This window comes from Aquarana catesbeiana, linkage group LG13 (genome assembly GCF_042186555.1).
Source record: "Aquarana catesbeiana isolate 2022-GZ linkage group LG13, ASM4218655v1, whole genome shotgun sequence".
NCBI classification, from domain to species: domain Eukaryota; kingdom Metazoa; phylum Chordata; class Amphibia; order Anura; family Ranidae; genus Aquarana; species Aquarana catesbeiana.
In genome coordinates this window covers 26413076-26428135 of record NC_133336.1, presented here as the reverse complement: position 1 = coordinate 26428135, position 15060 = coordinate 26413076, and positions in this window count along the sequence as shown.

Sequence of the window (15060 nt, the reverse complement as noted above, 5' to 3'; positions counted from 1 at the left end):
AGTGACATGGGGCCCTCAGGCAGTGCCCGAGTGCCCGAATGGTCAGTCCGCCCCTGCAGACCCCCCACCTTTATGACAGCAAGTGGCTGTGCTGATGTGAAGGCCCTACTCCAAATTTTCGATTCCAAATTTTTGATTCCCTATACCTATCGATCCTGATGACAATGATCACCAAGACACACAGAGAGGGTGAATCTACCTAGTTGGGACACAGACAGCCATAAAAAAAAAAAAACTAATTGGGGGGGGGGGGGGTTCCATATTTTATTCTGCTATAAGCAATACTAGCACTAGAGATCTAAACCTGATTATTCTATCGACGGCCTCGGGAAAAGTTCTACAAAGCTTGTCCTGAGCCGCTAAAGAAGACATTTGAGAAATGCGGCCACAGATCATTTTTTTTTAGTGAGGTAATTTTAGATTACATGTACCTTGTCCCCCTTTGTACAGATTACATTGTAAAGGCTTGAAAACTTGCAAAGTTAAATTTATAGAAACTTCCTAATGCATTTTTTACTGGCCTTTGAAATATGGAACCTCTAGAAAAGGCCCACTCTTCAAAATGATTGCAGTCATTTCGTTTGTTTTACCGGGAAAACCGTTCAGCTTTTAAGAATGGCCAATTATTCCTTCAATAGATATCTGCTGCTAGAAGTCAGAGTACAATTTAAATTCCGTCGCCATTGTCTCACACACCGCGTTCCATCTCTCCTTGTAGTCCCACTCGGTGCCGGCTGCATCTGCCCCGAAAATACTGTAGGCGGAGGAGAGGACATTTATCTGCAAATATCAGGCAGACAGGAAATGTGAAAAGATAAAAACATGCAGTCCATTTGTCTTCAGCATCGTGAAATCTGTGGGCTTGGATCATTAAGTGCCAAGTAATTGATCGCATTCGAAAGGCTTATTCAACACACCCAAAAACCTGATACTAAGTCTATAGTTTATGAAAACGTTTGTTCTCTGCTAATTTGGGCAAAATCGAATGTTATTAGGCTCATTTCACATCAGTCTTAATATTATTCATTCAGCAGAATAGAATGAATCAGGAAAATACCCCATTACAGTCACTAGATGGAGCTAGGGTTGGCACCTCCTTCCTTTAAAACCAAACACATATGAATTACACAGGTTCTCTGGTTAATTTAACCCCTTCCCTCCGAGCGTACGCAGATGTGCGTACTCGGCTTTCCGGGATTATACCGGGATGATGCCCGCAGCTGCAGGCATCATCCCAGTACCATTGTTTAGAGCGGGCGATCGGCTTTCCTGGTATAACAACCGATGCGGCCTCCAGCTGCTCTTACCTGGCCTCCCATTCCATCGGGAGGCCCGGTGACCAATCGGCTACCTCCGGCGGCTGGGGGCGGGCTGGAGCGAAGCTGTGGGCGGCTTCGTTCCAGCCTCCTAATCGTAAACACGGAAGCGACGTCATGACGTCGCTTCCCGTTTACTCGGCTGCCAATGGCGCCAGTTTTAAAAAGATACACAGTATTCAGAATCGCCGTTTTCGGCGATCTGAATACTTTGAAGTGCAAAGGAGGGATCGGGGGTCTTTCTTCCCTCCATAAAGAGTACCTGTCACCACCTATTACTGTCACAAGGGATGTTTACATTCCTTGTGACAGCAATAAAAGTGATCAAAAATTATTTTTTTTAAAAACACAATTTATAAATATAAAAATAAATAAAATAAATAAGAAAAAATCAATTTTTTAAAGCGCCCCCATCTGCGCGAGCTCGCGCAGCAAAAAAAACGCATACGGAAGTGGCGCCCGCATATGTAAACGGTGTTCAAATCACACATGTGAGGTGTCGCCGCGATCGTCAGAGCGAGAGCAATAATTCTAGCACTAGACCTCCTCTGTAACTCTAACCTGGCAACCGTAAAAAAAAGTTTGTCGCCATTCCACGAGTGCGTGCAATTATAAAGCGTGACATGTTTGGTATCTATTTACTCGGTGTAACATCATCTTTCACATTATACAAAAAAATTGGGGTAACTTTACTGTTTGTTTTTTTAAAATTCATGAAAGTGTCCCTTTTCCCAAAAATTTGCGTTTAAAACACCGCTGCACAAATACCGTGTGACATAAAATATTGCAACAATCGCCATTTTATTCTCTAGATTCTCTGCTAAAAAAATATATATAATGTTTGGGGGTTCTATGTAATTTTCTAGCAAACAATACGGATTTTAACTTGTAAACACCAAATTTCAAAAATAGGCTTAGTCATGAAAGGGTTTTTAATGCACATAAGGCACTGAGTTTAACCACTTAACGTCGTTATTCGTCGGTATTTTGATGTGGAATACTTTTGTTATGGCAGCAGATAGCTTCCATAATCCCAGTATCTTCTTAAAGTGGTGTTCCGGCCGAAATTATACTTTTTAAATAAAAATACCCCTATAATACACAAGCTTAATGTATTCTAGTAAAGTTAGTCTGTAAATTAAGGTCTGTTTTGTTAGTTTATAGCAGTAGTTTGTTATTTTATAAACTTACAGCAGGCCGTGGCCATCTTAAGTGTGGGCATCTGAAGCCAGACTGTATTTCTTCCTGGATCTCATCCTTGCAGATCTTGCACATGCTCAGTGCAGTACAAGCAGTGTAATAGGTTTCAGGTCAGGTTTCCATAGCAATGGCAGTGTCAGAGGAAGTTGCCGCCCTCTCCTAGAAGGCATTGCAAACAGGAAATGACGCGATGGGCCACGGCCAGGGAGGAGGAAGTGAAAAATGAATACAGCAGATATACAGTAGGTGCTGAGAAAAAAAATAAAAAAATATCCAATTCGTTTACAGTGCACAGTTTAGTGAGGGATGCTGAAGAGTTGTAAAAGTGGGTAGAACTCCACTTTAAACAGCGGGCGGCTGGCTTTCAGATAAAAGTGGTCTCTGCTTTAGTCGGGGGTGGGAGAGGTGCCCCCCCCCCCCACCGCGGTCCAGTCATCTCCTTCGCTTTCCGGAGCCGTCGGTAGCGGCGGAGACGATCGGGTCCTCTCCCCTGTGAGACTGGATGCAGAGTGAGGGAAACATGGCCCACACTCGCCTCCATAACATTGGATGATGGAAGTGATGTCAATTGTCACTTCCGCCCAATGCGCTTAAAGGGGAAATTGTTTTTTTTTTTTTTTCTTTATTATTTAATTTAAGTCTAAATATGAGACCTGAGGTCTTTTTGACCCCAGATCTCACATTAAACAGGTCCTGTGATGCTTTTTTTCTATTACAAGGGATGTTTACATTCCTTGTAATAGGAATAAAAGTTACCCATTTTTTTTTTTTTTAAAAAGGACAGTGTAAAAAAAATGTAATAAAAAGTAAAATAAATAAGAAAAAAATAAATAAATTTTAAAGCGCCCCATCCCGCGGAGCTCACGCAGAAGCGAATGCATACTCAAGTAACGCCCGCAAATGAAAACGGTGTTCAAACCACACATGTGAGGTATCGCCACGATCGTTAGAGCGAGAGCAAAAATTCTAGCACTAGACCTCCTCTGTAACTCACAACTGGTAACCTGTAGAAATTTTTAAATGTTGCCAATGGAGATTTTTAAGTGCCAAAATTTGTCAACATTCCACGAGCGGGCGGAATTTTGAAGCGTGACATGTTGGGTATAAATTTAGTCAGCGTTACATTATCTTTCACAAGATAGAAAAAAATTGGGCTAACTTTGCTGTTGTCTTATTTTCTTAATTTAAAAAAGTGTATTTTTTTCCCAAAAAATTGCGCTCGTAAGACCGCTGTGACATAAAGTATTGCAATTACCGCCGTTTTATTCTCTAGGGTGTTTGAAAAAATATATATATAATGTTTGGGGGTTCTAAGTAATTTTCTAGCAAAAAATAATTATTTTAACTTGTAAACAACAAATGTCAAAAAGAGTTACCACCCTAATCAGCCGCAGAACCTGTGTAATTAATATGTCTTTAGTTTTAAAGGGATGAGGTGACAGCCACAGATGGAGCTGATGATTATAAGAAATATTGCATTCTAAAAGCTAAGTCACTATACACAAAAACCGGATACTAAGTAAATAAATTACATGCAACCTCCACCAACCCTCCAAACTTCTTCCTCAACCGAACCCCAAGCTAATTTTTAAAGGGACCCTGTCAAATTCAGAAGATTTACAAAAAATATATGCAAAAAAAGTTTCCTACAAAAAGATCTTAGAGGTGTATATAAAAAATTGTTCTGCTACCACAGGCAAAATCAAATGTGACTAGATTATTTTCTCTACAGGTCTAATGTTATTCATTCATACAGAATCAGGAAAATACCTCATTATGGCCACTGGATGGAGCTGGTGATTAAAGGAAATATCACATTTTAAAGGCTAATTTACTACAACCAAAAGCCTGATATTAAATGCTTACCAACCGGCTCACACCGATATACAGCAGAATGGCACCGCTGGGCGAACCGTCATACCCGTACAGCGGCTTTTTTAAGAGCTGTAGCATGCACCGCCGGCCACCCGCGATCGCCGGCATGAGAGCCAGAACCGGGATTTGTGTGTGTAAATAGTCGTGATATAAGACCTTTCTTATGTATCCTAGAATATAATAGGGAGATTATTTTTGACTTATTTCATCTTAATTTTAAATCACAAGAGCGGGACTGTGATTTAGTGAGGCTAATGCCGCGTACACACGAGCGGACTTTACGGCAGACTTTGCCCGGCGGACTGGATTTCGTCGGACAATTCGATCGTGTGTGGGCTCCAGCGGACTTTGTTTGCTCAAAAGTTGGACAGACTTAGATTTGAAACATGTTTTAAATCTTTCCGTCGAACTCGAGTGCGGTCGAAAAGTCCACTCGTCTGTATGCTAGTTCGACGGACAAACACCCACGCTAGGGCAGCTATTGGCTACTGGCTATGAACTTCCTTATTTTAGTCCGGGCGTAAGTCATCACGTACGAATTCGACGGACTTTGGTGGATTGTGTGTAGGCAAGTCCGTTCATTCGGAAAGTCCGTCATAAAGTCCAGCGTAAAGTCCGCCGAGCAAAGTCTGCCGTAAAGTCCGCTCATGTGTACGCGGCATTATGCTAACTTAGAGGGTCCGTTCTGGACCACTTGATGTACTTATTCTGGATCACTTTGTTTGTTTCCATTAGATGTATTTGGTCAGTTATCTGTGCATTCAGATTGGATCTGGATCCATGGGCCTATTCTGACTGTTCTGTTGCTATCTATCGACACTGTCTTTGGTCTACTTTGTTTCCATGGATTCTGATGTATCCTCTGGTGCCTGGTATTATGAGAGATTTCTCCATTGGAACTAGCCATTATATGTGTTTGTGTACAGTGGGGACGGAAAGTATTCAGACCCCCTTAAATTTTTTGTTATATTGCAGCCATTTGCTAAAATCATTTAAGTTCATTTTTTTCCTCATTAATGTACACACAGCACCCCATATTGACAGAAAAACACAGAATTGTTGACATTTTTGCAGATTTATTCAAAAAGAAAAACTGTGTATATTAATGAGGAAAAAAAATGAACTTAAATGATTTTAGCAAATGGCTGAAATATAACAAAGAGTGAAAAATTTAAGGGGGTCTGAATACTTTCCATCCCCACTGTAGGTCTTCAAATACCCACATCAGGTTAGTATATTGACTTTATATAGAGGTGGATCAGGGACGTGTGCTGAGGCCAGTGGCTGGTGAGCCAGATACACACAGGTTACATACGCCGTGATCGTTAGAGCGAGAGCAATAATTCTAGCACTAGACCTCCTCTGTAACTCTAAATAGGTAACCTGTAAAAATGTTTAAAGCATCACCTATGGAGATTTTAAAGTACTTAAGTTTGGTGCCATTCCACAAGTGTGCGCAATTTTAAAGCATGACATGTTAGGTATCTATTTACTCGGCGTAACATCATCTTTCAAAGTATACAAAAAAATCGGGCTAACTTTCTTTGCGTTTGAAAAATTGCTGCGCAAATACCGTGTAACATAAAAAGTTGCAACGACCACCATTTTATTTCCTAGGGTGTCTGCTAAAACAATATATATAATGTTTGGGGGTTCTGAGTAATGTTCTAGCAAAAAAAATATTTTTTTTTCATGTAGGAGAGAAGTGTCAGAATTGGCCTGGGTGGCAAGGGGTTAATTACCATACGTAAGTAATATACAAATAATTATTATATATTATTTTTAAGGTAATTTACTGTATTTTCAAAAACTGTACTCAAGCAGGTAGCTTAATGGACAAATGACTGGAGTTTGAAGTTATAACTGCCAACCAGTAATTTCACAGTAAATAGATAAATAATAAATTATTATCTTATAACATATAGCATAATGATATATGATTTAGCTTGTACCTTTTCAGCTGCAGCAGATTCTCATTCTCCCTCTTAAGTGTGTGAGAAAACCATGGGATTGTGGATAAATCTTATACACATAAATCTATGTTTTTTTCATTGTATTTAAGAGGGCTGGGCTGGATGAGAGAGTTTGTCTTTTAGACACATGCCCCTTCTATGACACTGCAGAGGCATGCCTCCATTGCAGCATTTTTATTGGACAGCTTGGGCCAATGGTACTTTACCATTGGTCCAAGACTCCAAGCTGTCCATTGAGCTCAGTGCTTCTGACAAGAAGTGAGGAGAGGCACTGTGAGCTCATCCTCTCAGTCTGCTGCAAACAGAGTGTGCCAGCGTTTATTTAAACTGGCCGCTCCGTATGTAGAATCTGGTTTTAATATATTTTTATTGAAAAGAATGGTATTGTACAACAATAATACAAAGAGAAAAAGAAAAAGAAAAAAAGAAAGGAAAGGGAATAATTATGCTTAGTAATTACGGCCTAAATATCCTTAAGTTAGCCAAGTTTTTTGTTTCCCATTCCCACTAATAAAGAACTGAAAGTTGCCTAAATATAACGTGCCGAAATATTCGCTATCAATGCCAATTTTTATATACATGTATGCACACATAAAAAAAAAAAAAAAAAAAAACAAGACGTAAACAAACATCACCACCAAACAAAAACAAACAACAACAACAAACAACTCACACACCAAAATGGAAAAAAAAATTAAATAAAAAAAAATTAAATATAACATTGAACAGACAGAAGACAGTTACAGTTATGCCCCGTACACACGGTTGGATTTTCCGATGGAAAATGTCAGATCGGAGCGTGTTGTTGGAAATTCCGACCGTGTGTGGGCTCCATCGGACATTTTCCATCGGATTTTCCGACACACAAAGTTTGAGAGCAGGATATAAAATTTTCCGACAACAAAATCCGTTGTCGGAAATTCCGATCGTGTGTACACAAATCCGACGGACAAAGTGCCACGCATGCTCAGAATAAATAAAGAGATGAAAGCTATTGCCCACTGCCCCGTTTATAGTCCCGACGTACGTGTTTTACGTCACCGCGTTTAGAACGCTCGGATTTTCCGACAACTTTGTGTGACCGTGTGTATGCAAGACAAGTTTGAGCCAACATCCGTCGGAAAAAATCCTAGGATTTTGTTGTCGGAATGTCCGAACAAAGTCCGACCGTGTGTACGGGGCATTACAGAAAAGATAACATCTGAGGAGACTCCAGCATCTCCACCTACGGGGCCCAGACTTCCCAGAAGTTCACCATTATTTGCTGTACATATCAGCTCTTCCACCCGCATTATATGGTTTATCTCTACTAACCATTCCCGTATTGTTGGTATTATTTGGGACTTCCAAAGTCTTCGATTTATGGCTCTACCTGCCATCAAAAAAAAATCTAAATATTCCCCTTTTAATTAATTTAATTGACCCAGGAATTAAAGAGAGAAGCACTACCTCCTCGGGAGTCTCCTGCCAATTTTTACCAGTGACCACATGGCTGAGTTTAAATATAGCCAACCAAAGTGGTTTTATTTTCGAACAAGACCACCATAGATGTAATAATGTGCCCCTCGATTCACCACATCTCCAGCAAAGGTCAGACATAGCTGGATTAATTTTATTTAGTAAGACCGGACAGCGGTACCATCTCGTCATAATGTTATAGTTACGTTCCCGTGAATAGGACGACAAAGTTATTTTAAAAGTAAGGTAAAACACCTTGTCCCATTCTTCAAGGGACAGATTGTTACCTAGTTCTCGCTCCCAGTCTCGGACATAGAAAGGGCGATCTGAAACTGCATGCGATAATCAAATACCGTACGTTTTAGATAATGCATGAGGACATTTTGAATCAGAAAGGCACATCTCCTCAAACTGAGTTACAAGTCCCTACAAATACTTAAGCTTTTCAGCCCTTTTATAGAAATTACGTAGCTGAAAATATTGAAGCCATTCACCTGCCTTCGGGCAAGAGCGGGAACAAAGCTCACCCATGGTTTTCAAGCCTCTATCCATACATGAATGACAAATAGACGAGGGATGTAGTGGTTCCCAGCAAAGAAAACTTTTTTCTGTCATTCCCGGTGGAAAACCTGGGTTACCCAATATTGAAGTCAATGACCCTGGGCGTGAAGATACATCACATGATGTGATAAATTTATCCCATACATATAACAGGGATTAAATCAAAGGCGTTACTTGTGTTGAACGTGGCCGATCAATAGGAAGAGTGGGAGAGAAATCAGTGGTATAGGCATTAGGTCGCACTCAAGTGTAAGCCACCATTTGAGAGATCCATGATGAAACCAATCTATCACCTAAGTAAAGCCGCCTCATGGTATAATACTAGGTCAGGCAGGCCTGTGCCACCAGCATCTCTTCTCTTCACTAAGACTTCATATCTGAGTCTAGCCGGGAATCTAGGACAAATATATTTTAGTAATATAGAACGGGTCAACCTAAAAAAAGAACGAGGAACCCTACTTGGAATTGTTTGAAAAATATAAAGAAATCTAGGAAGGATGTCCATATTAAAGAGTGACATCCTTCCCAGCCATGAGTGTCACATTGGTGACCATTTCTTAAGACGAGATTGCATAACGTTCATAAGTGGCAGGTAGTTAAGCTCATACAATTTATAAAGTTGTCTAGGTATCTGAATCCTCAAATAATTGATAGAATACTGGGCCCATTGGAATGAAAAATTATCAGCAAGAGAAACTTGAATGTCCTCCAAGAGTAATATTTAGACAATTTGATTTTGCCGCATTCATTTTAAAATTGCTTAGAGTACTGAAAAGTTCCAATTCCTTTAAAAGCGCCGTAAATGCAATTATTGTATTAGTTATGTAAAGCAAGAGATCATCCACAAACAAACTTATCTTATATTGCTTACCAACAATTTCAACACCCTGTATTGAGTTGTTAGCACGCAAAGCCATTGCCAAATGCTCCATTGCTAATATATACAGAAGTGGCGAGAGGGCTCCATTCGATAAATGAACCGTGTCCGAAAGAAGGCCATTCACTCTAATACAAGTTGATGGAGCAGAATACAAGGCCATCATTTTTTGAATTAAACCTGAAGGTAAACCTAACTGTTCTGATGTTGCTTTCAAAAACTCCCAATCTAGGCGATCAAATGCCTTTTCCGCATCTAGCGAAAGAAGACACAACGGGACTTTTTGTAGCTGGCAGTGTGATATAAGAGATAATATTGTAATAGTATTATCCCTTCCTTCTCGAGTTAGGACAAAGCCCACCTGATCTAAACCAATAATAGAAGGAATAACTGCTGGTAAACGATCTGCTATTATTTTAGCATATATTTTAAAGTCAACATTTATTAAAGAACTTGGACGATAACTTGAACATTCGGTAGGATTTGTCTGGTCTTTATGAATGAGAGTAATATGAGCTTCCTGCGTTTGATGAGAAAAAGTACATGAATCTGAAAATGAGTTGAATGTAGTATCCAAAATTGGTGATAAAACGTCATGAAATTGTTTATAAAACACAGTTGAAAAAACCATCAGGGCCTGGACTTTTACCAGTTGGAAGTGCCTTAATTGTTTGTTGAATTTCCTGTGTAGTGAAAGGCATATTCAATAAGTTAGCATTAGTTAGTATCCCGATCTAATCTTGGAAGGGCCGTATTCAAAATGTATTGGGTCATTATTTTGCGTCCCTTTGTGTTGGTAGGTACCGTGAGGGGATTGGTAATATTATAAAGTGTTCTATAATATTCTTGAAAGGTCCGAGCAATGTCTTCAGAATTATGTACCAAGCCCTTTTTAGGGCATCGAAGTTTGGGGATATAAGTGCAATTTGGTTTAGTGCGAATTGACCCGGCCAGTGGTCTACCTGCCTTATTACCAAATTCATACATAGTCCTATGCATTCGGTCTTTATGTTTAAAGTATGCCATATCAAGTATATGTAAAAGATCTTTCCGTTCCTTTTCTAATAGCTGAAATGCATCAGCCTCAAATGTACGTTTATGGGCAAGCTTATGGATTTCCTGTAGGAGTTGTGTAATCTCTGCAGATCATACTTTTTTTAAAAGTACATAATCGAGCATAAGCCGACCCGAATATAAGCCGAGGCACATAATTTTACTACAAAAAACTGGGAAAACTTATTGACTCGAGTATAAGCCTAGGGTGAGAAATGCGCAGCTACTGTAAGTGGAAAAGAGGGTCAACAATGCCCATTTGCAGCCTCACTGTGCCCATTTGCAGCCATAGGTCCCCCGAACTTCAAACTCGGTAGTTAAGGGTTCCTAGATGCCCCCTAGCTGCACCTAAAATTTGGGGTCTCTGAACCCAAAGGGTCCCGAAATGACATTGCTGCAGTTGGACACATTTGACCAACTTTGGGGCCCCGTATCTCTGGGCCACTTGGTGCTAGGAACCCAAGCTTTGGATATGTTGTAGTGCTAGTTCCACTGGGTTTGCACACCAAATTTGTGGTTCCTAGATACGGGACCCCAAAGTCGGTTTGGAAAATGTCATTCTCTGCTGCAGAAAAGTGCTTGACTCGAGTATAAGTCAAGGGGGGCATTTTCAGCAGAAAAAAATGTGCTGAAAAACTCGGCTTATACTCGAGTATTTACGGTATGCACCCCCTTTATGACACACTTCAAAGCCTCCCATTTAAGTGGTTGCGCTGTCATATCCTGCGTGTGATCTGTTAAAAACTGAGAGATTGATCATCTAACCTCCGCGCGTGTCGGTTAATTTATTTAAGAGGCCTCCAAGAAGCTACAGGTTTCGAAAATCGCGGTATATTAATTAAGGAAAAAAAAGCGGGAAATCTGATCTGACCAGGGTTGAGTAACGATATATGCTCGGAGTTGCCAACTAAGTAAGTTGTGTGAAACAAAAAAACATGTCTGTCCTACTATAAGTTTTATGGGTTAGAGAAAGAAAGGTATTATCACGCTCATTTGGGTGTAATACCTGCCACACATCAACTAGCTGAAAATCATGCAGTTGACTCTTGAGAAGATTGATCTGAGGCAAAGAAAAGCACTTCGAGGTAGACGTAGTGTCCAGTGTTGAGTCAAGTACAATATTTAAATCTCCTCCCAGCACTATCCTTCCCTCAGCCAGAGAGCCTAATTTGCGCAGAAGAGCAAGCATCATAGAGATCTGCCCCTGGTTAGGAGCATAGACATTAACCAAGGTAAACATAATATTATTAATTTTACATTTAAGAATAAGAAATTGACCCCCTGGATCACTTACTTTCTGAATGTCCGAGACTGAGAGCGAGGTATGGAAGCCTATGGCCACACCTCTGGATTTACTAACAGGATTATGTATGCAGCTTCTGACAGGCTGCGCAAGGAGCCCCGTATCTCCAGAACCATAGATGATAGGAGCCCCATTTTGACCAGTGGTGGGGTAGAACTTCAGCTACATACCCCCCAAATTTGGGGTTTCTGTTACTCCAGGTCGCTGAGCTATGACCCTCAAAGTCAAATGTTTTTTTTTTGTTTTTTGTTTTTTGTTTTTTACGTTCATGGCTCTGCCTCGCCTGCCTCCACTGACTGCACGTCCCTAAGGTGGATGTAAATAAATGTGTATTAAAACTTATCTTCACATGTGTAGCCCTTGATGGGCAGATTTAAGTTTGATTGTGATATACTCTAAGTGGCTCCTTTTGAAATGTGTATTATAGTTGTTCACCAATGGGAGTATTATCCTCCTGTTGAGGACTACGTCCCTGCTCCTTCCATCAGCCCAACCCCCCCCATCAATATCATCGAGACTATTTTTGGTGTGTATTGCTATATCTGTGTTATGTATTTATATGTATGTTGTTTTTGATCCTCCTCCCGCACACATACAGATTATACGGTGTGGGGTTATTTGGAGGTGTCGTCCATCTTTGTTATAGACTTCATGAGAAATATGAATTATACATTGATATTTTTTGTTTGATAGTTCTTGTTGTACATCTTTACACGGAACCACAGAGCACAACAGGGGACACGGGTATCTAACACAACTGGAAGTATCGGATACGTAAGATTCTTGAGTCACAAGGCACATGAAGGTAAAAAACCTTCTGTGTGCAGCAGCCCCCCTAATACTTACCTGAGCCCCATCTCGATCCAGTGATGTCCACGAGAGCCTTGTCTCTCCGACGACTTGCACTCCTGACTGGCTTTTGGCCTGCTGCTGTCAATCACAGCCAGTGAGCCAATCAGTAGACAGCGGGGGCGGGGCCGAGTAACGGCTTCATGTGTGAATGGACACACGGAGCCACAGGTCGGGAGCGCGCCTACTTGGGTGCCCCCAGAGCAAGCTGCTTGCTGTGGGGGGCATCCGGCAGGAGGGAGGGGCCAGAAACGCCAGTGTGGGACCCTAAAAAAGGAGGATCCGGGCTGCTCTGTGCAAAACCATTGCACAGAGCTTGTAAGTTTAAAATGTTTTTTTTTTTTTTTTTTTAAAACAAGACTTTAATATCCATTTAAAGGCAAAAAAAAAACAAAAAAAAAAAAACAAACAAGATAAACAATGTTAGCTTATTAACGGGTTATATTAAAAAAAAAAAACAGCTTTTGCTTCAATATTTACCTTGAGTCCAGAGATTTCCCCAGCGGTACTTTTTTCTGTCACTGGATGTTCTTTTTCTAATGGCCATCATCATTTCACAAACTTCCTAGTCCAAGTCATCCCGGACGCACCCCCAACCTATGACTGAACAGTGAAAGGAGAAGCAGCACACTGACGAGCTCATCTTTGTCACTCTGCTGTCTCCTCCTCTCAGCATGATTCTTGTCAGCACATATAATGATTGGCCCTTTATGTTTCTTTTTCTTTCCACTCTCCAGCCCTGCTGTACAGGGACTGCAAGAAGGTGATGCCAGGTTTTAAAAAATATATTTATCAATGTATTAATGATTTAGGAGCTTAATTAATTTATGTCATGAATATCTGACTAGAGTTTAGCTTTAAGTATCTTTGTTTTCAGGAAACTTCCTTATCTTGCCGGAAGCTTTAGTAAAGAACTTCGGCCTAAACAAAAGCTTTTCTATGGCGGCCCGTGCTTTAACCCCATTGGATTCTATGGTGGTCATGCTGCGGCCGTCATCACAGAAACTGATTGTCATTCCATAACATGAAGTGACATCTCCATCCAGCAGTTCGGAGCGGCACATCCTGATTGTACGGAATTATTCCTCGAAGCAGCTGCCATTCACTGCCGTTCCAGCGCCGAGCAGATTCCTGAGCCAATACTGACACACATCTTAATCATCAGCCCTGGCAAAGCCACCGCAACCAGCTGGGTTCTCTTGCGTCCCAACGAACAGGCGGCCGGCGTGCGTAACATTTCTGTTCTCTTCTTTTTTTTTTTTTTTTCATCAGCGGGACCCAGGTGCTGCCGAAATGAATTTCCACTCTGAATATAGGAGGATGTCCGAGCCTCGGCTCGATCCAAAGTTGCTACTATCGCTGGACCGTCATGACTTACTTCTAAGGGTCAGAGAGGAGTTAAAGTAGAACTAAGGCCCCTTTCACACTGGGGCGGTGGGGGCGTCGGCGGTAAAACAGCGCTATTTTTAGCGCTGTTTTACCGTCGTTTTTGCGGCTGTATTCGCCCGCTAGCGGTGCGGTTTTAACCCCTGCTGGCGGTCGAAAAAGGGTTAAAACCACTCGCATGTCGCGGCTACAGCCGCGGTATTGCCGCGGTATAGCCGCGCTGCCCCATTGATTTCAATGGGCAGGAGCGGTTTAGGAGCGGTGAATACACCGCTCCTTCACCGCTCCAAAGATGCGGCTTGCAGGAGTTTTTTTCTTCTCCTGCCAGCGCACCGCTTCAGTGCGAAAGCCCTCGGGCTTTCACACTGAACAAACAGCAGCGGCTGTTTTGGGTCGGTTTGCAGGCTGTATTTTTAGCGCAATAACGCCTGCAAACCGCCCCAGTGTGAAGGGGGGTAAAGGCAAAAAATGTACTTTACATTTTAGAGTAAGGGACGGTAATATACAGAAGAAACTAATAATAACACTGCGCTAACCCAATATAAAGAAGTAAAGCTGCTACACACAAATGTGACCAATATTCGAAATATATTATAATACAAATGTAGCGCTAAAACAAAAACAAAACCCAAAATGTGAGCACACAGTTCAGTGACCAGTGGGTGCTACCCACTGGAACATAAAAGGCAGAAAACTAAAGTGATAAGTAAAGTTCAATGGCGTATATTATAGACTAAGACATGAGTATGAATAGGTGAAACAATAAAGTCCCATAGTGAAAAAAAGTGAAATGTGAATCTAATGTGAATGAGAGATCTTCTTATCTATGATTCATCAGCATGGAAATCTTGGGATGGAAATAGATGGAATACTCTTACCAGAACGGGTGGATTTGAATATCAATGACACCGAATCAAACAGGCTTAGAGATCCAAAGGGGAGGTTGTCCTGAAGGGAGTCCCGGATCTCAAGGGACATCTCCTCTCGGCTCCACCAGTCGGGATCATGACCATCGATCAAGAAGGACCATAAGGGAAAGATGGAGGTATCCGAATCTCGTATGAAGTCCCAAGGATATGGAGGGAAAAAAATTAAATTGCGCCAATAGTGCGGATCAAAAGATAGATTTATTGGGTCACACCAATAAGCAAAACAATTAAAAGCGTTATCACGTAAGGATAAAACAAAGTGTAGGGAAAAGTGTGCCTT